The sequence below is a fragment of the Macaca thibetana genome, chromosome 3, assembly GCF_024542745.1.
Source record: "Macaca thibetana thibetana isolate TM-01 chromosome 3, ASM2454274v1, whole genome shotgun sequence".
In the NCBI taxonomy this organism is placed as follows: domain Eukaryota; kingdom Metazoa; phylum Chordata; class Mammalia; order Primates; family Cercopithecidae; genus Macaca; species Macaca thibetana.
The window spans coordinates 59,899,487-59,926,255 of NC_065580.1; the positions used below are offsets into that span (position 1 = coordinate 59,899,487).

The 26,769-nt window shown below is 36.6% G+C and overlaps 1 protein-coding gene across 6 annotated transcripts in view; it reads left to right on the forward strand.

Annotated features, from left to right (window-relative positions):
• Positions 1–335: 335 nt before the first annotated feature.
• Positions 336–26,769, forward strand: part of CD36 (CD36 molecule) — a 77,356-nt gene continuing 50,922 nt past the window's right edge. For 2 of the 6 annotated variants that reach the window (XM_050785232.1, XM_050785233.1), the window contains exon 1: positions 24,791–24,919. The gene's annotated coding sequence lies outside the window, so the exon portion shown is untranslated. Of the gene's footprint in view, positions 627–10,023; positions 10,085–24,784; positions 24,920–26,769 lie in introns of those variants that run through there. The other 4 variants (XM_050785235.1, XM_050785231.1, XM_050785234.1 and 1 more) reach the window with 4 other exon arrangements.

Here is a 26,769-nt window from a genome sequence, read left to right on the forward strand (position 1 = left end):
AAAGTTACTGGAACAAAAATCTGTTTGTTGACTCAATAATAATCAATATTCATTTTTATGTTGTTTTATACTTAAGACAGGAAAATCTGAGCCTTTCTCTTTACTATCAGAGCAAATGGCAATCATGAAGTGAAGCTAATTTATTATTGATTATTGATTACTTGAATTTCTATGTTTCATAAATAGAGCAACCATCTGTTAAAGGGAATAACAGGTTCTAGCAGGGAAAGGATTAAGGGTTTTATTTTCTTCAACTGAGGCCCAAAAGGGTGAGATTTTTCAAGTTAACATTCATTCCATTTTGCTCAGGTGTCAGGGATCTATATTTATCTTGTGTTAGGCGTGCATCCGAAATGCTGGAAGTCTCAGGATGTCAATGGTTTTCAGATGTCAGGATAGCCTTAAGGATAGATGAAGGGTTGAGAGCCTGTGCCTCATTTCTGAGTTCTCAGCTGCTATGTCGTGGAAATCCTGTTTACTTTCTGCATCTCCTCCTGCAAGACTCTGGAGCCAGTCTTGAGGTCCTACATCTGCGAAAGCAAGCTCTTCTAGAAGTTGGTGAGCAGAATGCTTTTTGTTTAGAAGTGTGGCTGTAAATGTCTTTGTAGTTGATGCCCTGTCATCTAGTAAGTAACTATTATTTTGGGGCTCTCTAAAAAGGCAATTATTTTCTGATATAATAGTTTAGTCTGTGATGCTTCTTTTAACTTATTTGTAAGTTTTAACCAAATGGTTAAAGAAATTTGCTTTTTAACCCTTAAACCTTACATTTCCACAAGTCTCTAAATTCCATAGGATGCTATGGATTTCTAGTTGCCTATTTCATGTATTTTACTTAGAAAACATCAAAAAGTGTAAATTGATTTCAAAAAGTGTAATTTTACTTGAAACTTATTTTCCTTTAGATTTCTTGTTTCTGTTTTCTGATAGGTTTTTAAGAAGATTAATATTTTCAAAAGGATACTCTAAAAATCTGGCCAATTTGATTATCCTCTTCCAACCTGGAAAAGTTTGTATTTAAAATGAGACTAGAATTTGAATGACCTTCTTTCATGGGACTCTGAAAATGTTTTTTGGCTTGCTGTCACAACTGACAAATACATTTAAGAAATAATCTAAAAGACCAATCTTAATTTGACTCCTAGACAGAAGAAAAGAAAAATATTTTTATACATAAAACTTACTAATCATTAGTGATCATAAAAATTTTCTTGAGTGTGGGTGCTGCATGTCTTATTTGTGGGGTAGGGGGAGATTTTGTTACCTAGCAGAATTTTTGTTATACGGTGTGTTTCATAATATGACTACATAAGATCAGACAACACCGCCAAGAATGACAAAGTCGTTACTTACACAGAAAGTCAAGTTATGCATATTTTGAGACACAATTAAGGTTGATACAAAAAAAAAAAAAAAAAGCAATTCCTTCTGTTTCTCCATGCTATTCTACAAGCCCTGGAATGAATTAGATAGGCTTCTTTGCCTTTACAAAAAAGGTCACTTTCTTTTATTATTTGGGGAATGGTTGCTTGGTGCTAGACCGAATTCTGGGGAACCATTTAAGGCTAATACTTCCAAAGGGGTAAACTTCTTGTTCACACTCCTTGAGAGGACTCACAATTCAGATGGGATCTCTGTCTCAAAGAGAAATTGGCAAGCTATCTTGTTTTCAGTTATAACTGACTAAATAATAAAAGTGGATTTGTGGGGCAATATATGAGACTCCTGTAATCCTGACAAGAAGAAAGGAAAAATATTTTCAAATGATGTACTGTGCAATTACTAATTATTTGGAATCTGATCCTTTTGTAAAGTATAATGACAACTGTGGAATTAAGTGTTCTAAGAGTTCAAGAAAGCAAACACCTGAGGATAATAAAACAATTTCCACCTGGGAAAAAGATATGCTCTGGAACTCAAGAATTACTGTCAGGCAAAAGAAAAAGGGGGGTGGTTAACTGCTGACAAATCATTGAAAAAAGGCAGCTTAAGGTTGTAGAGTTGTAGAGTAGGATGATTAAATGGAAGGAAACGTTTCAGAGCAAAGAAATATAATATAAAGCTGTTGATGTAACTGTGGCTTATTTTGCTTTTCACCACAAATTACTGATTAAGATGACTAAGGAATTTAATCTGATATTCTTAGTATTTACAAACTAATAAAGCTTCAGGTTAAATTATTTGAAAAAAATCCCAATTTTGAAATAAATGCTATAAAATGAGTGAAAAGGAAAAATGTATTTGTCTGGTGTTTATGATTTTCCTAAAGATTGCAATTCAGATAAAAATTGTGAAGTGCATCACTTTATTGCATTCTGTGAGGAGCAAGTGGAGGTACTGAAGAGGGTGGGAATGAGGTTGGGTTTCCATATCATGTGACTGGAATCCTCAGTTATGTCTAATCCACAGTGATTAGTCACAAACAATACATGCTCATCAGGAAAAGAAAATGATCTCAAATGTAAGTGTGCAAGGAATAGAAAAAATATAGTCCAGTAAATAGTTTTAGTGTTGTATGTAGAAGTACAGTAATTGGCTAAGTCACTGGAAACTTACTTTCTTTGTTTGTTTTTTAACAAAGTATGCCGTTGGTTCCACAATAAGCTTTCAAGTCATTTCTTTATGGAAAGGGTAAAGTGAATTCTGATTTGTATCTTCTGACAAACCATGTGGAGAAGAAGTAACACGTTTAGATACGTGCTGGTTGGTACCCTGTTAAATAGCTAAAGATGTTTTGAAATATACCCAGAGACCTTTGTCACACAAACACTATCGTACAAAGAAGGAAATGACAGAAAATTGGCAAGCATTAGAGGGGACATAGGAGACAGCTTGGCTCATTCACCAAGGACTCCGGACTGTGCTCAAATGGAAAAGTATTGTTTGCCCTTCAGTGCTTGTGATGTTTAAAGGTGAAATGAGGATAGTTTTTAAAAATAAATTATTATTAGTTTCATCTCTTCATTAATGTTGTTCCTTCTCATTAAGTCTTATAAATATTACTTTTCTCATTTTAATTTTTAGAAAATAAAAAAAAATAGTCATGTCTTATTTTACAACCATGACTTAGTAAGAACACTTCAGTCTAACTGAAATTCATTTGGAGGTTCATTTGGTCCCATGTTGAAACTTCATTGTAACTTTATTTAAAATGTAGCAAATGCCACTGCAAGATCTACTTCTTGTATCTCATTCTGGTAAGTTTTAGAAATGAAGTAATAAACATTAGTGTGTTCAATACAATGATCTCATAAAATAGAACCCAAAGCATACTGTCTTTTTAGAGAAGATATAAAATTTTAAGTAAACTGGATATCTACTTTAAGACTGAGCCCTAAAACGTGAAATACCTATTTTGGTTGAATACATGATGGAGTTGCTATCTGTCAAATACCTTTATTCATTGACATACTCTTTCAAAAATATTTAATGAACACCTACACTGCTTTAGGAAATGCTATTAGAAATAATGTGCTGAACATTTATAAGAATCTAGGATCATTTTATAGGCGGTTTTCTGAACTTTGTTCATATAGAATGAAATTTTTGATGAAGGTTAACAAACAAAAACTGTTAGTAAATGGTGAAAACATATTCATCATTTTATGGATACTTTTCCCCATGACCCCACAACAACAGCTCCCTTAAAGTGTTATCAGTCTCTGGGGGAAAAAATGGACCAAACGAGTGACAGTTATATTTCCAGAAGGACTAGAAGGAAGATATTGGCAGAGTTGTTTCCATTGCTTACTCTAAGCTTCTCGTTATTGCATCATTTACTCTTAAAATGCTAAGTAACTTCACACAACATAGGAAGCCTCTCCAGAATAAAATAACTGTAGTCTGGATTCTAAGCTTTAGGACTGATAACTTCTTACATTATTTCTTCTTGAACTATTTCATCTGAAATGGGGAATAAATACTATTCTTGATTTTATCTTGGTCTCTTAGGGAGACTTTTAATTTCTATTAGCCCTATCCTTTTAAGAGCTGCTTGGTCAATAGGTACATCTAAGCAGATGCCATAGACACGGAATTACAGGGCAGAAAGATATGAGCTGTGATAGGCTTAATATACAGGGATAAGAGCATTCCTTACAGACCTTTGCTATTGCCTAGAGTTGGAGCACCCTGCTTGCATATAAACGCCATAAAGGTAATGGAGTTATTCCATTTGTAACTACTTGTGTTAATAACAGCAATGTCCCCGTGCCTGACTCATACATAATAATAACTCAATAGATTTTATTCATTTATTTAAATTATTGTCTAACTATTTCCTAAATCAAAATATTCATCTTCTTCTAAGGACTATGACTAAAATTTTAAGAATTTTGCATTATGGAAATAACTTAGATACATTTGTTTCTTATGTTTAGCACTTTTTCTAAAAATATCCAAATTGACGTAGCTCTCGACTATAACGTAATACATAGAGCTGTGCAACTTTTTTTTGTATTAAATTCTCAGGTAGTTTAATGGAATGTTACTACTGCTGTTCTTCCTAGCATGTCTGTGGGTTTGTTTATTTTTATAATATAAGACAGATCCTCTACTCATAAAATGAATTATGGGATTTAACAGAGAAATATTCTATAATTTATAAGACACTAAATATATAAACTCACAGATGCTGAGAATGTCTCAGTAAATCAGTTCATGAAACTCATTCATTTCACCTAATGCCTCTCACTGATGTCCTAGTCCTTTCCGCAGTCTGCATGCAAAACTTAGATGTGCTTGCTACTGTGTACAGTCTCTTAGATCTCTTTGCCGCATGTACTGAGTTTTGGATGAAGCCAGAGAGAAACATTTAGCTCAGTCAGTTTCACTCTGGGCCCAAGGGTCATCTTGGAGATTTGCTAATCTTTCCTCCAGGAAAGGGCTGTGATTTCTCCACTTTTCACTTCGTGAACAACCACAGCATACACAGTACTGTTCTTTGCTAGCCTAGTCACGTATCCCCTCAAAACCCTCTCTGACGTTTGGGGATGGTGGCCAGCTGGTGGTAAAAGTACAGGCATCACCCATTTTCTTTCTCCATCCCTTAGTTCCTCTCTGACCTAGACAGCTGCTTGAAAGTTCCTTCCCCTTCAGTCTTCCAATCTTTGCGTATTGTATCCTTGTACTACAGCCCTGTTATAATCATTCAACAAAATTCTGTATGGTTTACCAGCTGAAGTTGGGAAATACAGGATTAAACAAGGGGAAAAATAAATTCTATTATTAAGAGGCAAACAGGAAGCTTACTATAATTCCTCCCATTATCTTCTCCACCCCATTAATATTCCTCTTGAGTATTAAAGGTAGCATTTTGTTCTCTCAACTCTCCCATGCAAAACTTCTGTACATAGTAACAGCAAGAGAGTTTCTGAAGCTGAAATCCTGTAGAATAAATAAAAGCAACTGAAACAATCTGAATGGTCTTTTGAAGAAAAGAAGAAAAAGAAAAGCACTTAATTATTTACCATGGCAAAGCAACAGCTATGAAGCTTGCCTTTTCTTTTTTTCTGAGGCTTAGGGCTGGACATCAACTTTCAGCTGCTCTCCCAATGTTTACATTTTTTTCATAGCAAAAGCTACAAACAGAAGTGGAGAGAGTTCTTAGCACACTCTAAAACTAAGACCTACTGATTTTTTTACAAGTAAGGACGTGGAGGCTTGTAGAAGTTAGTGACCTTTTATGCCCTTGTCTAGCCATATTGCTTTCCTCAGTTTCCATTTCTGCAGATTTTCTAGGCTCCCATTCCCCATCCCCCACTTGCTAAGTGATATCAATTTTCATGACTTCACCTATAATCTGTATGTTGAGGAGACCCCAATCTACATCTTATGGCTCCAATCAGTCTTCTCAACTTCAGACCCATATATCTCCATGCCAGTAGGTCATGTTCTTGATGTGAAAGTATCTAAACTCTTTTTGTTGTTGTTGTTGTTGTTGAGACGGAGTCTCACTCTGTCACCCAGGCTGGAGTGTGGTGGTGCGATTTCGGCTCACTGCAACCTCCTTCTCCCAGGTTCAAGAGATTCTGCCTCAGCCTCCCAAGTGCTGGGACTATAGGCGCCTGCCGCCACGCCCAGCTAACTTTTTTGTATTTTCAGTAGAGACGGGGTTTCACTGTGTTAGCCCGGATGGTCTCCATCTCCTGACATGATCCGCCCGCCTCATCCTCTCAATGTGCTGGGATTACAGGCCTGAGCCGTATAACCTTATTAATGTGTTCTGATTCAAGATGTACATTTTTATGTTCAAAATTAAATTATAATCCCCAAGTGAGTGTCTTTTACTAGGCTTGAATTGATCCCAGCCTTCAATAATATATATGCATATAACATATCCCCTGCAAATTATTTTAAAATAAAATGGTTAAATTTTAATAGCTATTTATTACCTATGTAGTACCTGTAAAGCACTCTAAAAATAATTATGCAAAGTGCCTAGTATTTAATGAGAAGTAAATTATTGCCTGAGGCATACTCTCTACTGTTAGACTGCGTTATGTTTGAAACTTAGATCTCTAACTCCCCAGCTCTGTGACCTCGGACAAGTTAGTAAACTTCTTTGTACCTCTGCTTCCCTATCTGTAACACATGGATAATAAGCATACCTACCTCATAGGGTAACTGTCCAAGATAAGCAACTTAATGCATACAAAATACTCATAAAAGTGTCTTGCATATTGTAAATGCCATAGAAGGGTTAAATATTATTTAAGTTTTACAATACTTTTAAAATAAATAGTGTTATCTCCATTTTACAAATGAGTAAACAGACTTGGAGAGATTTAGAAATTGGCTCAGGATATTGCAGCCAGTTAGTGAAAATGCCAATATTAAACCCTGATAGAACTAACCCCACCCCACCCCACCCCTAAACCTGGTCCTGTATTTCCCCTCCAGTACCTCCTTTTGTCTTGTTACACTCAGGTGGGGTGTAGATTGGCGTCTCCTCAACATACAGATTATAGGTGAAGTCATGAAAATTGATATCACTTAGCAAGTGGGGGATGGGGAATGGGAGCCTAGAAAATCTGCAGTGTACTTTTTATGTACTTTTTTCCTCTCTACCTAGCTAATTAGTCACCAAGCCTTAGCTACTCATGCTACCTTCTAAATATCTTCCATATCCACTAAATATTTCTGAAATATTTCCTACGTTTCCTACCCCCACCCCCATAGCCACTTTTTAAGTTCAACTACATAATTTCCTTTCTAGATTATTTTGATAGGCTTCCTCTGGCCTTCCCTCCAATCCACTCCCCATGCTGATGCCAAGGCCATCTCCTAAACCCAAATTTTATCATGTACTCCTTCCCTAAAAATCCTTGAGTAGTCCTGTGTTGCTTTCAAGATAAACCCCCAAGAGAATGAATTCCAGGTAATCAAGGGACACATATAATATAAAGTTTGGTATATTATGTGTTAAATTACGGCATCATGTTTGTGGTCATTTGTGGCCACTTTTCTGGTGTTTTGTCTTGTTCTTCCAAAACTCATACACTGTACCGAAGTCTTACTGAATTTTGTTTTCCCAGTTGTATGTTTATTATTTTGTATGTTTTTTTATGTATCTCTATTTGGGGAAATGCCTATGATCCACTCTACCTTCTCCCACTCTGTACCCGGATCTTTATATGCAGTCGCGGCATAAGGAACCACTTCCTCCACCACTGTCCTTTAACACCTTCTCTCCCTCACCATCCACTCTACCCACCTGAGTGTAGGTATCACAGCCTGTTAGAAGTGTCTGTTTATGAATCTGCCTTCCTAGACCTGCTGAGAGCTACTTGAGCGGGGTGTCAGGTTTTTGTTTTGTTGATTCTCACGTTTTCTCCAATCAATCAGAAGTCCAAACTAAAAATACTGTAGGAATATATTTAAGTTTACTCTTGCAAGGGCTACTGATTAATAAAATATTTGCCAGTGTAACTGGGGGGAATAAAAGCATATATAAATAAAACAAAGTTGATGATTCAAACTGTGATAGCAGAATAATTTCACATGTAATCTGAAGATTTCAACAAGAGCTTGTTACGAGATGTAATACAGCATTAGAGTCAGAAAAAATAGTTGCAAAAAGCTTGAGTTAGTATTTGCCTGTCTTCTAGCTTGTGATCTGTTGGTGAGGGGAGCCAGATCAGAATTTGGTTCAGGTTACAAGTATAATCACCCAGCAGGTGCTTGCTATGTAGGCAAAGGGTTGAGGGCAAGATAAGATTAGGAAAGGACGTGCACTGTGAGGGGTGAGCGAAGCTCTGGGTCTGATCTAGGTTTAAATCCTTCCTTGGAAAACAAGGACTGGCAAGTGAATACTGGAAACTGAAGAGTGAGAAGTATTATCCAAAAGCGCACAGCTCACTTTTAACAGCTGATTAAATGAGCCTAGATTTATCACAGTAGTTCTCAAAAATTGGTGCATGAGAACGATAAAAAAATGTTTAACTTGGTATTCACAATGCCTTTTTAAAAATTGTTACTATATTGTCATTGTAATTATCATCATCATTACCCTTATTGTTTCCCTGAATCTATATTTGTGCTCTGTATGTCCCACCTCAGAGCCTAAGATTTTTAATCCCTTCTAGGAAGTTATTTAAAATCCACCTACAATTATTTTGGTAGCCATTTACTGAGAGGGTAATTTAGCTTCCTAATATTATGCTATTTTTATGTCATCTTTTATAAATACAAGAATAGTATATCTTCAGTGTAGTCACTGAGGCTTCTTTAGTGAAGTTTTAGTGAAACAGACTTAGAATTTTCCTCTATCTTCTTTTGAACAGATTTTGAACAGTTATATTTATTTATTTATTTATTTATTTATTTATTTGAGACAGAATCTTGCTCTTGTCACCCAGGCTGGAGTGCAGTGGCATGATCTCGGCTCACTGCAGCCTCTGCCTCCTGGATTCAAGCGATTCTCCTGCCTCAGCCTGCCGAGTAGCTGGGACTACAGGTGCCCGCCACCACACCCGGCTAATTTTTTGGATTTTTAGTAGAGACAGGGTTTCACCGTGTAAGCCAGGCTGGTCTCTCTCTCCTGACCTCGCGATCCAACTGCCTTGGCCTCCTAAAGTGCTGAGATTACAGGCCTGAGCCATGGCACCCAGAAAGATTTTTTTATTTTTTAGAGACAGGGTCTAGCTCTGTCAGTCAGGCTGGAGTGCAGTGGCACAGTCATAGCTCATTGTAATCTCAAACTCCCGGCTTCAAGTAATCTTACCCCCCTCAGCCTCCCAAGAAGCTGGTACTACAGGTACACACCACCATGCCCAGCTAATTTTTGTGGTTGTTTCTTTTTGTAGAGGCAGGGTCTCTATGTTGCCCAGGCTGGTCTCAAACTCCTGGCCTCAAGCAGTCCTCCCCACTGGACCCGGCAATCCACTGGAATTTTAGGCATGAGCCACTGTGCCCTGCCTTGAACAGAATTATAATAAAGCTCTTGGGTGTTTCATGGCCTTTCAGTGGATGCTCTGCCCCCGTATTCTGACCTGGCCATGTTTCTTGTCTCGGCCTGCTTCTTTCTCCCATACATGACACAGAAGCTCTAACCTCAAAATTGTTGTCCCATGTCATTTTGCACATCCATAATAATCTCTCCTGTTTCTCATTACTCTAGCATCTTCTAATTTTTCTTCTTTGAGTTTCTCTTTAGTCATCTTGAAAATTCTGAGAGATCGTGCCAGCATATACATCAGAGCCTCTTGATAGCACTGGAGTTAGGAGCCAATTTTCTTAGGTGCTTTATTACTGCCAATGTCATTTATTTAACCAAAGAACAACAGGAACACACCTGTAGTGAGACAAGTTCATTACTCATTGCAAAGAGAGAGAAGTGTACCATAGGGAACTGACAGTGACCCAGTAAGAAGATATTAGGAAAAATCTATTCTAGAATTTGGACTTTGGTTGTTGACTGGGGAGGGTTGAGGGGTGATACTGAAGGAAATAGAGGTTTACTCTGAATTGGATGTTGTCAGGAGGCAGGATAATCTTATGATTGGTTGCCTTAATCTTATCTAGGACAAGGGAAGACTAGACTGAAGCTGAAGCTGTAATTGATAAAGAAGCAGAGTCACTCATAGTAAGTGGGAAGGGAATGTGTAGTATCTGTGGCTTGGGCAGTGTTCATAATCATTCTGGGTTCAGACATAAAAGGGTCTCATTTTGTCTTGACTCATCATGATCACAGAATGGTGTTATCTAAAGTAAATGTTCTGTGAATTGTTTGTGTTCAGCAGAACAAACACCAAGGCCAAGCAGTGAGTGCTGGACCTACGTCCAGAAACAGCAAGACCTAACTCATAATACCAGGCCAGCTCCTGGATGAGGGGCTGTTTTCTCTTTACATTACAAAGTTCTTTGCTACTTCAGTAATTAAATGTGCACCCTTGAAATCCAATTTCTACTACTTTTGACTGTTGAAATAAGATTCTTTTAAATGTCCTTCTTAAGCTCTATAATATGCTCAATACATGGAGTACTTTAGTACAAAATATCATTCCTGTTATGCTAGCAACCTGAAAAACCAAGAGATCAATCTGTGTATAAAAATGATAATGTGCACAAATTGTTTGGGGGAATTGATTCTTTTCTTTGCACATATACCATAAAAGCTAATTTGTTATATAAATGAAAAAATGCCATTGGCACATATAAAATACAACAAAATGAAATTTTAATTACTCAAAGCTTCTTATGAAGAAATTAAGGGGTCTTTCTACTTAGTATATAGATGAATAGCATGCTAATCAGATCGTAGAATCCTGCAGTTGGGAATTATCTTACAACGTATTTCTGAAAATATGCACCTCTGTGGAATTTATACAAATGTGGTTAAATACATATACTCAACTTTTTATTTAGATATTCCAGCTATCACCTGAAATAGAAGAGATAATCTGACTTTTCTATTATACAACCATAGACTTTCTTTTGTCATTTTTATTTCTTTAATTTTCCACATTGAAGATATAATTGTATGTATTCACTGTGTCTTAAATGTATAAACATTGTGGAATGGACTCAATCTAGCTACTTAACATGTGTGTTATATCACATAGCTATTATTTTTGTGGTGAGAACACTTTACATCCACTAAGCATTTTTTTAAGAATTCAGACTTTCATAAGCTTTGCTTAAATAAAAAAAAAAATCTAGTAAGTGATTCAAGTCTGTGATTGAATAATATTCCATATATTTAGGTAGTATATGGATTGAAAATGAGTAGAAATATTGACAAATATCCCATGGTAATAATCTACTTTGTAACTTCTCATAAATCTGTAGAGGAAGTAGTGGTAGAGAGACAAGGAGAGATAAGGCTATAAATTAACTGGATTCCATAAGTCACACAAAGAAAAAGCATCTTTTCTTTATGGTAATGTAATAGTTAAGACATTTGTAATATTCATATGCGTACTACTTTATTTACATTATACATATATGCGTTTTAAACATGAGCTGCATGATAAATTCAAAGTTTCAGTGCCGTATGTAAAATTAAGTTTCTCTATTCTTTTTTTTGCAGGGAGGTGGGGGTCGGTCTTAAAATATGATAAAGGCAATACAAGAGAAATAGTGTGTTTTAACCTCTGCTGTATTTATCATAGTATCTTGTTAATAAGCTACTTCGATTCTATTTTGTAGAGTTTGTTCCTTCAGTTACTCTTAAAGATATCATCTAAACCAAGAAAGATGTCATTCTTCACTTCCTCCTTAAGGTCTATCCTTTCACAAGATCTTGCTTCATCTTTCCTATTTTGGAATAAAACATGTAGCTCTGTTTTATGTGAGCCAGAAATAATTTACTGAACAGGAAACTGTAGTTAAGAAGTAAAAATCCCAGTTAAAAATTTTAACTTTTAATGGGACAAAGAGGCATGAATCTTTTACAGATGAGAGATGCTTGTCATGGGCCTAAGAGATGGGGTTTATTTAAGTCTAGTCAGCACTTTTGATTTTTTTTTTTTTTTTTGAAATGGAATCTGGCTCTGTCGCCCAGGCTGGAGTGCAGTGGCCGGATCTCAGCTCACTGCAAGCTCCGCCTCCGGGGTTTACGCCATTCTCCTGCCTCAGCCTCCCGAGTAGCTGGGACTACAGGCGCCCGCCACCTCGCCCGGCTAGTGTTTTGTATTTTTTAGAAGAGACGGGGTTTCACCGTGTTAGCCAGGATGGTCTCAATCTCCTGACCTCGTGATCCACCCGTCTCAGCCTCCCAAAGTGCTAGGATTACAGGCTTGAGCCCCCGCGCCGATTCTTAAATTTGAATGGTTCAAAAGTTAAAAAAGAGTAGGATCCTGATAACCGAGTTGACTCCTTGTTAACAGTAATAAAAGGTAAATACTATCAATAAATATAAAATATCTACTAGTTACTTGGGAAGTTAAGATAGTACTTTTGGAATCTATTTTATACAGAACCAAATGCATATAATTAGCTAATATGCTTTTGGATGTCTCTACTCTAATATTACTGTCTGAAAAGTTGTTGCAGATAAACATTTATTATTTTTCTGAAAGTCAAAGGGATATTTTGTATGCCCGGCTTAGCAGCAGTTATCTATTTGAAATGAAAATAAAAGAGCATTAATGCCAATCAGCTTTCTTACCTGAAATATTCCTATACTTGATGTTTTTCCACAAACTTGTAACACATCACAGATATTCTTAAACTACTTGTATAAGTTATACCAGAATAAAATGGGCATCATTCTCTTTTTTGTTTACATCGAATCCTTGTTTCTGCAGAGCACATTCCTGTTGTGGAGAAACAATGGTGATTGTTTTTAATTGCAAAAACTACCCAGATTATTTCTTGGAGAGCCTCCTTGTTTTCCACTGGGTTTAGACATAGGTTCTCTTTCACTCTTTGTCCTACATTTTTAGACCATCATAATGTATTTACATTTTATACACCCAGTGGCCAACAAGAGAATCTATACATATGTTCACTAAAAAGCAGGTTCGTACAATTAGTTTATTCATTCCTTCTTCCTGATTAGGTTCTTCTTTACTTAAGTCCAGTTCCTGACTGCAGAATAAAAATGAAATTATCAATGTCTCTTGTTCATTAGTCTGTGGGGTTTTTTGCAAGGGAGCCCTCTGTGTCTTCATCTTTGCTGCTACTGCTTCGCAGCTCCATTTTTCCCTCAAATTCCCCACCATGACACTGAAGTACTTCCCTGATTCTGCCCTTCCTTGGAAACCAAATCTGGATTCCTGACCCCAATTCCAATATACCAGTTTATAATGTGAAGTGGGAAATTGCGGGATTAAATATTTCCTGATATCAGTTGAAAACTGTGGGTGCCTTTGTTATTTGCTCTGCTACTCGTTAGCTTTATACTGGATTTGTCACTTCAACTAATGCCAATATAAAAGAAATGCTAAGTTCTTTGTTCCTTTGACCTTTAGTGTTTTTTTCCCCCTCTGCTTGCATAGGGACATATCCAATTTTCATTACTTCTCTTCTATCTACCCCTGCTGTTATGTTCCAGAATGCCATCAAGATGAACGCTAACCAAAAGTATTTCTCCCACTTGTGATAATGACTCTTAGGGCTTGCTTTTCAATTTTACAGCCCTCTTTGCCATGGCTGCCACTATAAACTGCAAGCATGTTCCCTGTTAATCCAAACTTTGCCTAGAATGAGATCACATTCCCTTCATTAGGCTGAATACAAGTTTAGTTCAGGGTCTTGTGTTTTTCCAGCATTCATTTATTAGTCATCTAGCTGAATTTCTCAACCCAATTTATTGCTTTTCATGTGACCTTTTAAAAGTACAAACTTGTATCCCGTCACTCCCCCAACTTATAATTACTTAATTGTTCTATTCTGCTTACAGAATAAAGTTCAAGCTCCTTAGAATATCATGCAGGGGGCTTCAAGGTCTGGTATCCACCCATCTTCCTCACTTTTTGCCACTTCCCTGAAAACAATTTTTGTACTTTTGCAAGCATATCACTTCCTTTTTGCCTCTGAATTTATGCATGCTGTTCTTTCTGCTTCCATTGCCCTTTTTCCATCTTCTGTGATTAGAAAATATCTATTCATCCATTGAAGCCCTTCTGTTATTTTGCAATCTATCTCCTATCAACAAAATCACAATCTGTTCAAGACCATATTTTATTCATCTTTGTATGCCAGTGTCATGCTCAAAGTCTGGAGTATGAGGAAAGGTCAGTTCGTGTTTGAATAAACAAGTTAGTTCTTTAGCACATTTCCTTTCTCTTAACTCACAGCCTGGAATCGTATTATTTCTTTACTCTTCGTAATTTCTCCCAAAAAATTCTAAGGTGGCAAGCTTCATGAAAACTCTTGGAGTTTTCTCTAATAGTCTTACCAAAACAAATGGAAGACTCTTTCTTGGTTTCCATGATAGCTTTTCTTTGGTTCAGATTGATTAATTTTATATTTCACTTTTCCTTTGTGAGGATAATTCTGTTTTTAGGAAGGATAGAAGCTTGGACTTAATTTTGAATTTTGATTTAATTTTTATTTGTTTTTAAAGCCTTAACAGATATCATTTTCTTCCTTTAAAGAACTCTATCTTTCTAAGCAATAGGAAATCTTATGGTATTTCTTTGTTCTTTAGAGTTGATTCTATAGATACTCCTTGACTTTATGTTAAGGTAATATCCCAATAAATCTACTAAAGTTAAAAATATGAAAATATCATTGTAAAATTGCATTTAACACATCTAACCTACTGAATACCAAAGATCAGACTAGCCTATCTTAAATGTGCTCAGAACACTTACATTAGCCTACATTTTGGCAAAATCATCTAATACAGAGCATATTTTAGAATAAAATGTTGAATATATCATGGAATTTATTAAATGTAGTATTGAATTATGGTTTCTACTGAATGTGTATTGCTTTTGCATCATTGTGAAGTTAGAAGATTGTAAGTTGAATCATTGTAAGTTGGGGACCGTGTGTGTGTGTGTGTGTGTGTGTGTGTGTGTGCGCGCACACACATATGCACTTTGAGCAAATAATTGTGTTACCAAGATGGTATGACAGTCCAATATTTTAAAGTGATTACTCTGGAGAAAAGTTAGCGTTTGGTAAACTGATAATTATTTTCTAATATTTATTGTTTGACAAATACTATGAGAATAAATCTCAAGCGTTTTCTTAAGTCTACAGTTGTGACCAGTTGGGATGATTTTGCCTGCAAGTAACAAAACAATCCAAAAAAAAGCAGTTTCGGAGGGACTTTTTTTGTTGTTCATATAATAAGGAGTCAATAGACTGAATTAACCAGCTTGGAATCATCCTTAGGCTCACTGATATTAATTACTTCGTAGGGCTTTCGGTTGGTTTTTCTTACTGTTATCTTAAAAGTACAAAGTGACTACAGCCGTTGGAAGGATCATGTCTTTATATAACAATGCCTAACAGCAGTAAGAAACAAATTTCTGTCTTCTTTCAGTCTTTTAAAACAGAAAACGATCACTGCAGCTCTGTAGCTGACTTGTTTTTATGCCTCAGTGTCAGCATTTTGTTAGATACTTGGTATACATCTCATTATCAAGCTACTTGGTATACATCTCATTATCAAGCAGAATGTGGCTTAGACTAATCAATATTCAACCTGTGTAGCTTAGGAGAGGTTTCATAATCACATAGACATGAAATATCTAATACAAAATCAGAGCTCAGTGAGGAGAGATGAGGTGGAAAGAGTGGAAGTAACTTCTGTCACAGTACGTCCTATTCTAATTTACATGAGTTCAATTTTTGAAAATTAAAATATATGTATCCTCACACACAGGGGAACAACACACAGTGGGGCCTTTCAGAGGGTGGACAGTGGAGGGAGAGAATCAGGAAAAATCACTAATGCGTACTAGGCTTAATACCTGGGTGACGAAATAATCTGTACAACAAACCTCCATGACACAGTTTGCCTATGTAACATACCTGCATGTGTACCCCTGAACTTAAAAGTTAAAAAAAAATTAAAAATGAAATATATGTATCCTCCAAATAATTTTTAAAAAGTAAAATTGCTGTGAAGGGCCAGGCATGGTGGCTCACGCCTATAATCCCAGCACTTTGGGAGGTTGAGGTAGGTGGATCATCTGAGGTTAGGAGTTCGAAACCAGACTATCCAACAGGGCAAAACCCCATCTCTAATTAAAAAAAAAAATAGCTTGGCATGGTGGCAGGTGCCTGTAGTCCCAGCTACTTGGGAGACTGAAGTAAGAGAATTGCTTAAACCCGTAAGGCAAAGGTTCCAGTGAGCAGAGATTGTGCTGGTGCACTCCAGTCTGAGCAACAGAGCGAGACTCCACTCAAAAAAAAGAAAAAAAAATTGCTGTGAGAAAAACAAACTCTTCAAATATACATTGGATGCTGAAGTTTCTGTTTCTCACTTGGCTATGACATTCTTTTCAATTATATCTGTGCTGCGGTCTTCTAGTGCATTGTCATTAGAGAAAGGTGAAACTGATAAGACATTGAAGTACCAAAAGTTGGTCATGCCTAAATTCATTGCAAAAATTACTTAGTTTAGGACAGAATTTTATTCCATTTATGTAAAGATTATTACCATTTTCTGTCGTGCATAATACATATTCTTTCATGAATATTGTTAAAATTTTTATAAATTTCATAAATGCTTTGGTTTTTTACATTGTTTCATATGGATAGTAATAGATTACAGTGTGATATATATATTTAGACCCTGCATTCAGGGTCTGAATGTAGCAGCCAGCATTTAACTCTTAGCTCAGCACTGTTTGACCTTGGGCAATTTAGCTAACCTTACAGAGCATCATTTTTTGCCAGTTGTAATACTGTGAAAATAGTGACACTTAAAGAGTATTCTGAAGATCAATTTAGATCGTCCTGTGTTTTCAGAATAGGATATGGTTTGTGGTAAGCACTGTCTGCTCTGCAGTAAACACTCTCAGCATTAGCCATTAGTGTAAGAGAATGTTTTAGGGTGAAAAAGAAAATTTTATTTAAAATATTTTCATCTTTGCTTTCAAATGGAAAAAACTATTCTGTATTTAATTCCTTTAAGAATGTGTTACTTTCTATTTTATTGCGAACTGTTATTTACACCATCTCGGGTTTCTCATGTTCTCAGACCTGAATATAAGTATTTGATTTTTCTTACCCCTAACATTCACAGTAAGATGATATGCATTTATCCATAGTAAGAGGCATTGAATATATTAAAAGTCTTTGTAATGTTTACATAACAAAAGAGCAAAGAAATTCATAACTGCCATAAATACTTCCTAATATTTTAAGCTTGAATAGTTTTAGATTTAAAAATCATTAAAATGCTTTCAAACTTATATATAGACCTTTAACTTTGCATTCATTATTTTCAAAGTAAACTTGGATATGTTTATATAAGTCAGCTCTAAAGTTACCAAATAATAAAGATGGTTATAAAATACATCCAGTAAGTTCTTCACTTTATGGCATTATGTACAGTTTTTGTGCTCTGAAGCAGAATTTTTAGTCTCTATTAGTGCTTCTTCATATAAGTCAACATAGAACTTTTAGCAGTTTAAAACTAATTGCTTTTGAATTGGAAGATGAAAATTACACCTTTTCCCTAATAATGCCTGAACATAGCAGATGCTCAATTAATTTGAAATGACTTACTTATTTTGAAGTAACCACGATATCTTTTTTATGTTTTCATTCTCGAAGTCCCTGGCCTCTGGTAAAAATTCCAAATCTTTCTATGGATGGGGAAATATCCTCTGCTTTTATCCCTCCTCTGCATTGACCAATAGATGGTAACTGATCTCTGATTCTTGTTTGAGAAAGAGACTGGAATATCATTTTCTTTATGGAGCTTGCCATCTCTCCTAAAACCTTCTCGCTTTGTAGATTGTGCTATAAACTTTCCATGATAGTACCTATTGTGCTAGTTTATAATTTTCTGAATTTCAGTGTAAGCTTATTACCATTAAGCTAGGGTGTTATTGATTTTATTTATTTTTAAATTCTCTGGACCCAGAAATATCTGGTTTCAAGAATAATTATTAAAATAAATGACTATGTGAATAAATGTTTTAACTGAAATCTGTATATGGAAATAACAAAAATAATTTTAAAACGTCAAAGTTGCATAGATAAATGCATCTGTTGAGAGATTTATGTTGACAAAAGGCAAGGATTTAGACTTGAACCAGAAAATGCCTGTCCTTTACCATGCATTCTGCCTTAGTCTGTTTTATGTTCCTATAAGGAAATACCTGCGGCTGGGTAATTTTTAAAGAAACGAGGTTTATTTGTAACTCATGGTTCTGCAGGCTGTACAAGAAACATGGCACCAGCATCTGCTTCTGATAGCAGCTTCAGGAAGCTTCCACCCATGACAGCAGGGAAAGGAGAGCAGACATTACATGCAGAGAGAGGGAAGGAAGGTGCCAGACTCTTTTTAACAATCGGATCCCATGGGAACTATTTAATAATAGAGTAAGGACTCATTCATTACCAGGAGGACATCACCAAGCCATTCATGAGGGATCCATTCCCATGACCCAGAGACCTCCCATTTGGCCACACCTCTGACATTGGGGATCAAATTCCAACAAGGGTTCAGAGGGGACAGCTATTCAAACTATATCATATCCTTATGTTTTCCTACTAATCTTTGATATCACCACCAACTGGATGCATAACCTCAAGGTCACCTACTGCATACTACGGGCATACCTCATTTTGTTGTGCTTTGCAGTTATTACTATTTTACAAATTGAAGGTTTATGGAAACCTGGCTTTGAGCAAGTCTATTGGTGTCATTTTTTTCATCTGTGTGAGCTCAGTTCATGTCTCTGTGTCACATTTTGGTCATTTCTGCAGTATTTCAAACTTTTTTGATATTATATCTGTTATGATGATTTGTCATCAGTAATTTTTTATGTCACTATTGTTTTGGGACACCACAAACTGTACCATGGAAGACAGCAAACATAATATTGTAAGTGTTCTGACTGCTACACTGTTCCCCTTTCTCATTACCTCTCCTGGAGACACCCTAGTCCCTGAGACATGACCAGATTGAAACTAGGTCAATTTATAACCCTACAATGGCCTGTAATGTTCAAGTGAAAGGAAGTGTCACACATCTCTTACTTTAAATAAAAAACTAGAAATAATTAAACTTAGTGAGGAAGGCATATTGAAAGCTAAGATAGGCTGAAAACTAGGCCTCTGACACCAAACAGTTAGCTAAGTTGCGAATGCAAAGAAAAAGTTCTTGAAGGAAATTAAAAGTGCTACCCCAGTGAACACACAAGTGGTAAGAAAGTGAAACTGCCTTATTGCTGATAGAAAGTTTGAGTGGTCTGGATGGATTAAACCACCTACAATATTCCTGTAAGACAGAGCCCAATCGAGAGGAAGGTCTTTACTCACTTTCATTCTATGAAAGTAAAAGAGGTGAGGAAGCTGCAGAAGAAAAGTGTGAAGCTCACAGAGGTTGGTTCATGAGGTTTAAGGAAAGAAGCTATCTCCATAACATAAAAGTGCAAGATAAAACATCAAGTGAAGAAGCTGCAGCAAGTTATCTGGAAGATCTGGCTAAGATCATTAGTGAAGGTGGCTACACTAAACAACAGATTTTCAATGTAGACAAAACAGCCTTCCATTGGAAAAAGGTGCCATTTAGGACTTCCATAGCTGGAGAGGAGAAGTCAATGCCTGGTTTCAAACCTTCAAAGGACAGGCTAACTCTCCAGTTAGGGGCTAATGTAGCTGGTGACTTTAAGTTGAAATCGATGCTTACAACCATTATAAAAATCTTAGGGCCCTTCAGAATGATTCTAAGTCTACTCTGCTTGAGCTCTATTAATGGAACAACAAAGGCTGGATGCTGGCACATCTGTTTATAGCATAGTTTACTGAATAATTTGAGCCCACTGTAGAGACCTACTGCTCAGAATAAAATGATTTATTTCAAAATACAACTGATGATTAACAATGCAGCTGGTCATCTGAGAGCTTTGATGGGTATGTCCAATGAGATTAATGTTGTTTTCATGCCTGCTAACACAAGATCTGTTTTGTAGCCCAGAGATCAGAGTCATTTGACTTTCAAGACTTATTACTTAAGAACTAGGAGGCTGGCAGTCACTTGAGGTCAGGAGTTTAAGACTAGCCTGGCCAACATTATGAAACTCTGTCTCTACTAAAAACACAAAAATTAGCTGGGCATGGTGGTACACACCTGTAGTCCCAGCTACTCAAGAGGCTGAGGCAGGAGAATTGCTTGAACTCAGATGGCAGAGGTTGCAGTAAGCCAATTTTGCACCACTGCACTCCAGCCTGGGTGATAGAGTGAGACTCTGTCTCAAAACAGAAAAAAAAAACTATAATTTCCATGGATAGTAATTCATATGATGGATCTGGACAAAGTAAATTGAAAACCAACTGAAAGTAATTCACCATTCCAGATGCCATTGATAGTATTTGTGATTCATAGGAAAGGTTGAAATATCAACGTCAATAGGAGTTTGGAAGAAGTTGATTGCAACCATCATGGATGACTGAGGGTTACAAGACTTCAGAGAAGGAAACAACTATAGATGTGGTGAAAATAGCAAGAAAACTAGAATTAGAAGTGAAGCCTGAAGATGTAACTGCATTGGTGGAATCTCATGATAAAACTTCAGTGAAGGAGAAGTTGCTTTTTTAATTGAGTAAAGAAAATGTTTTGTTTTGGGTTTTGTTTTTTGTTTTGTTTTGTTTTGTTTTTAAGATGAAATCTCCGGTGAAGATGCTATGAACACTGTTGACATGATGTGTAGGGAAAAACTCTCTAAACCATGTTTTTCCTCTGCCTCATGCCACAGCAATCATCACAAAAGTGTGGGGGTTTTCCACACACACCAAGCAGCGAACACCAGTTGGATGTCCTCCAACTCAGTTCCGGTACTACCTACATGGAAATATTTACATCCTACAGGTTGGCAGCTTCGTCCCCAAGACTGCCCCCTTCTTTCAACACTAGTCACAAGTCCAAGCCTCCAGGAATACCAACCAGCTTCGAACTGGGGTTCTCATTACCCTCTCTTTGGGTTTGATTAATTTGCTTGAAGCAGCTCACAGAAGTCAGGGAAACATTTATGTTTACCGGTTTATTATAAAGGATACAAATGAAGAGATGGATGGGGCAAGGTATGGGGGAAGGTGTGTGGGGCTTACAAATGGAGAGATGGATCGGGCAAGGTATGGGGGAAGGTATGCGGAGCTTCCATGCCCTTCCTGGCATGCCACCTCCTAGGAACCTTCAAGCATTTAGCTATTCAGAAGTTCACCAAACCCAGTCCTCTTGAGTTTTTATGGAAGCTTCCTGACTTCAGCATTCCTTCCCCCAGGATATAGAGTGAGACCCTCTCTGGGGAGTCTTGAGACTAACAATCAGAAGGGAGGGGAAAGATTAGTGTCCTGCCTTGGGGCAAGTGAAAGGAGGGCTGGAGGGAGATTCTGCTTTCTGAGGCCTGATATACTTGATAACAAAAAGTCTGTAACTAGGGCTATGGGAATTACGAACCACAAAAGGTGGACAAAAACCAATATATATCATAACACCACACATGACAACAAAGAATATAGAATATTACATAAAGTTGGTTGATGAAGCAGTGGCAGGGTTTGAGAGGATTGTTCCAGTTTTAAAAGAAGTTCTACTTTGGGTATAATGCTATCAAAACAGCATCGCATGCTATAGGAAAGTCAAATGATTTTTCCAAGTGATGCGGCAAACTTGAATGTCTCATTTTAAGAAATTGCCACAGCAACCCTGACCTTCAGCAACCGCCACCTGGATCAGTCAGTAGCCATCAATATCCAGGCAAGATTCTCTACCAGCAAAAAGATTATTATAATTGTTAGCATTTTTTTTTTTAGCAATAGGTATTTTAAAATTAAAGGATGTACATTTTTTTAATGGTATGGCACACTTAATAGACTACAGTATAGGGTAACCATACTTTTTTATGCAGTGGGAAATAAAATTTGTGTGACTCAAGTTTATTGTGATATTCACTTTATTACAGCAGTCTGAAACCAAACTTCCAATATCTACAGAGGATGCCCATATTCTGGGCATGTTTACATTGATCTAATTTTCCTAAAATTTTCTTGTGTTATCTCATCTGTAAACATGTGACTAGCAATAATTTATAGAATGCTTTGGGACAAATAGTACATGGAAGCCTTTAACATGATAGCTGACTCATGCTAATAGCTGAATAAATATTTGTCCCCTTCCGTATCCTTTGATAGAATTTTTCAAGTTGTCTCACATGTGAGGGAAGAAATAAATAAATGTATTAGAACAAAAATAAGGTATTATGTTTCATAATTTAAATAATTTAAAGGTCATTTTAAAAAATCCAAAGAACACTAGAGAATCAAAATAATTTTAAAAATTAACTTAATACTAGTAACAGGGCACTAGTAACAGTGTATGGAAATGAAAAAGAGGTATACATTATTCCGGTTATCCAGGAGCTTAATATTAAGTTAACTAGTGAGAGTGGCAAGAGACAGCCAAATGCCTAGGCAGATAGCGGCAGGTCCCCGCTGAAATCCCACCTCCAGCTGAAGACAGTTTAAAGTCTGAAAGCCACACTACAAGTTAAATCCTCAGACTAGATTGAGAACTTTTCTTCCTGTTTGGCGTGCTTTCCTCTGATTGATCCCCACCCTTCACCTATTTTACAAATACCTTCCCTTTCCAAATTGGTTTTTCTACACTGTCATGCCCACCTTTGAGTGGTGTCTTTGCTTTAATCTTTTTCACAATCAGCACACACTCCCCATTTGGAGTCCATAAAAGGCCCCAGACCCAGTCACATGGGGGACTTTCCCACCTTCAGGTAGGGGGACCACCCTTGCATCTCCTCTCTGCTGAAACCTGTTACATCACTCAATAAAATTATTCTCTGTCCTCCTCACCGTCCAATATTCACCATATCCTCATTCTTCTTGGGCATGAGATAAGAGCTCAGGAAATGATGAATGCTGGTATAAGCTGAGACACGCCAGTGTGGCCAAGAAAGGCCCAGGTGGGGCATGGCTGGCAGAGGGTCCCCAGCTTGCAAAGTGACCAAGAAGAAAAATCCTACATCACTAGCATTGCTGAAGGAGAACAAAGAAGAAGAATGGCATACACCAAAAATTAAAGCAATTACTGTATCAAACATTACAGCAGAACTTGGAGAAAGATGTTAAAAAGAGATAACAAGTGGAAATAGAAAAAGGAGTGAAACAAAGCAATATTCTAGTTACATTTTTTAAAATAATCATTAGGATGATTAGAACAAGTGTTTGTAACTCTGGGGGTCTCTGAACCCTCATTTGTTAAATGATCAGGACTAGATATCTAGATATCTGCGGTGAGAAAATAAGAAAGGAAAGACAAGAAATGTATTCTACACAGAAGTAGGGGAAAGTTCCTTAAACTGTGAGTCACAGCTATTTATATCTGAACAAATGTGCATTTCCTATTAGTGCTGGAGACTTTGTGGTCTTCTACCCATGCATTTACATAAAGAATTGTCCTCTGTGTATAATCTGCATCTCTAGAATGTGAACTCCTTGAAACTACCTAGCAACGCTTAATTACCTAGGCCAATTTAGACAGCACTATTGAGTTGTCTTGGTAAATACTGGTAACTTCAAAAACCAAGAATGCTCTAAAATCTATAGCTAGACAACAGGCAATCTCTGACCTAAACTTTAGACAACAGTCCTTGGTAGTTTTTTTTTTACTCTGTTAGTAAAAGTAGAGACTTAACTAGTAATATTCTAGCCAGTTCATAAATCATTAATTTCTCTATTGAAAATCTCACTGTTAGTATTTATTATGCCAATCTTCTGTTCTAAAGAGATAAAAATTAACTAAATTTTGGACTTCTATTAAAGGCTAAGGACCAGCTCTAGACTGAATGTTCTCAACCAGGGTAACTGTCCACTTCATGAAAGTAGACTAAAAGTACCAAACTCTCATATATACACAATAATATGTATCAAAGTATTTGAAGTACCTTATAGAGATCCTCACAGTAAGGGTCATGTTTTCTTCCACTTTGTGGCAGAGTTCTGAGCACACAGTGACCATGTGATAAATATTAATTCAGTATGTGAGTGTATGAGGATGTATGTTATCAGTATTCTCAGAGAATGACTGCCTTAAGTGTTCTGGGAAAAAGCCAGATTTCTGGTCTCATTTAGCATACACTGTAATTAATACTTATTTTGGGGGTGCATTTATTTTTGTTTGATTTGTGTTGCATATATAACATTGTACCCATCAAATATTGCTTAATTCTTTCATATTGCAAAAAAACAGCTATTATAAGCCTGAACTTGTTAGTCTTGCAGGGCCCTGCCCAAGGTTGCCCTCATCCCCAACTTTCCACAAACTGGAATATTCACTGATGCTTTGTTTCTTCTCCCAGACCAGTATACATGTTGTTATGTGGTTCCTAGGAGGACTGTAAAGTCCTCTAACAAAGACACAGGATGGAATGAATCAAGGGAATTGCTATGAGAAAGAAGGAATATCCCTGGAGAGGGGACTGCTTCTGTGTGCTTTTAGACGTCACAGAATAATTGTTTCCTTTTTTAAAGGAAAGAACCAGGGTGAAGAGCGCTGATTTTCAAAGTTGGAGAGGTTAACAAACACTGGTTGCAGGATTTACTTTGGTTTAGGAATACCACTGTCTCACAGGAGTGTCAATCAAAATTCCACAGCCATTCTTGGACACTAGGAGGTGGGACTGACTGATATACAGCAGTGATTTGACCCAGCACTTGGGGCAAACACAACCAGAGTCTTCGGTGTTAATTCCCTGGTCTTCCCAACTAGCATTTTGAAAGTGCATTAACATTTCTGGCCTTGCGCTCTTTCGTCGGACTTCTAACGGTAATTATGCCTGTGTAATCACAGTACAGTTACTTAATCTAAATATGTAAGATTTCACACTTTGCAATACTTAAAATTTCCTACTTTGTTCTGACTTTTGCTTTGTTCTTGTCCAGTTTAATAGATATTTGCATTTCTCTCTCTTCTATCAGGGAGTAGAATTTATGGTATTGTAGGCATTTAGGCAGCCTGTTTCTAACTTTTAGATAAGAAGTTGTATCTAAAAGAAAGTAAAGGGAGTGGGTCAAATGACTTTTACTATGAGTTCTCAGTAATTATTATGTTAACAAGTGGTAAGAGGGCATTCAAAAATATTTGAAATAATGTAAGCGCTTCAACACACATATGCTTATATGCATACAACAGTGGAGGACTATCTTAATAGGGCAAATTCGTGTGCAGCTATCTTTTACCCTTAGGAATACATATATGCTGCCAGGCATGGTAATCACAGCACTTTGAGGCCAGGAGTTTCAGACCAACCTGGAAAACCTGGCAAAATCCTGTCTCCTGTCTCTACCAAAAATACAATAATACAATACTAGGATAGACTTCCTAGTCTATCCTAGGAAGACTGTTAAGTTATAAATAGTCATTTTTTAGCCAAAGATGTATTATAATGAATATGATTATAAAAATTTAGATTATCTTATATTGTAAGACAGAGCGGTTGACTTCTCAATGTTGGAGCAAGCAGAATCCTTCCCCGCTTTTGATGTTTAACAGTGACAAGGAGAGGTCACAAGCAGTCTCTGCTGCTGGCATTCCTGGCATGGTTACAGTAGTCAACAGTGACTACTGTGACTTGTTCGAGAGGTGACTTTGAACATTTATTTTACTTTCAGGTTAGAGAATTTAGTCCTTGTATTGGATTGGCTTGGGCTAGTGAATCTTGGATACAACAGCCAATAGGATATATGAAGTAGTGTTTTAAAAAATTAACCATTAAAGACAGTTTTCAATTTGCAAACCATTTCTAACATGTTTTCCATGGTAAGAATTAGCTACACAGAATGATACTGTGAAATATAGAAAAATGGGGAGTACTGGAACTAGCTAAAATTTGACAGATTACAGGTGTAATTGTTTTGCTGGTCACACATGATTATTTCTACTGGTTACATTTTATTTGGACTTGTATTGTGATACATTGTTCTATAGAAACAAATTGTATGCCTTAACTTTGTTGTGATTATCTAAAACAGTTGGAAACTGAGTCTGATGTATTGAAAGAGAGTACAAGAGGTCATGGTTTGCCGCAGTGGGCATTGTGTGAAGACAAGGGACTGAAGACGGTGTTTATAGACAGACAAAGGAAATGCTACTGCATGCTCATTCAAAAAATCATAACCTTGCTTGTACTTCAGATCTATGTAATTCTATTTGTCATCTGGATGGCTAGTATTGTGACTCAAGTATTCAGTGTTATAGACAAGCTGCGATTAAATATTTCAACAGAAGACCTCAAGGAATTACTGATTTACAATTACCCATATTACCTATGCTACAATAATTAGAAACAAAGAAATTGAAGTGATGTACTATACAGTAATGCTACTAAACAGATATGTGTTTATATTAAAAGGCAAGGAATTTATGAAGGCTAGTATTATGTAAATGACTGTCTCTAAATAGTTGGATGATATATCGCATTTTGTTCATTGATTCAACAAATATTTGTCTGCCCAATACACACCAGGCACTGACCATTTTCTGTAACTAATTTCATCCACTTAGCACTGTGAATAATCCAATAATTCCCCAGGACAAATATTATTATTCAATAAATTAAATGAGTATCAATACAGAGGGGTATTTCATGGAGATCACTGCTCTCTTGGGTAATCAGG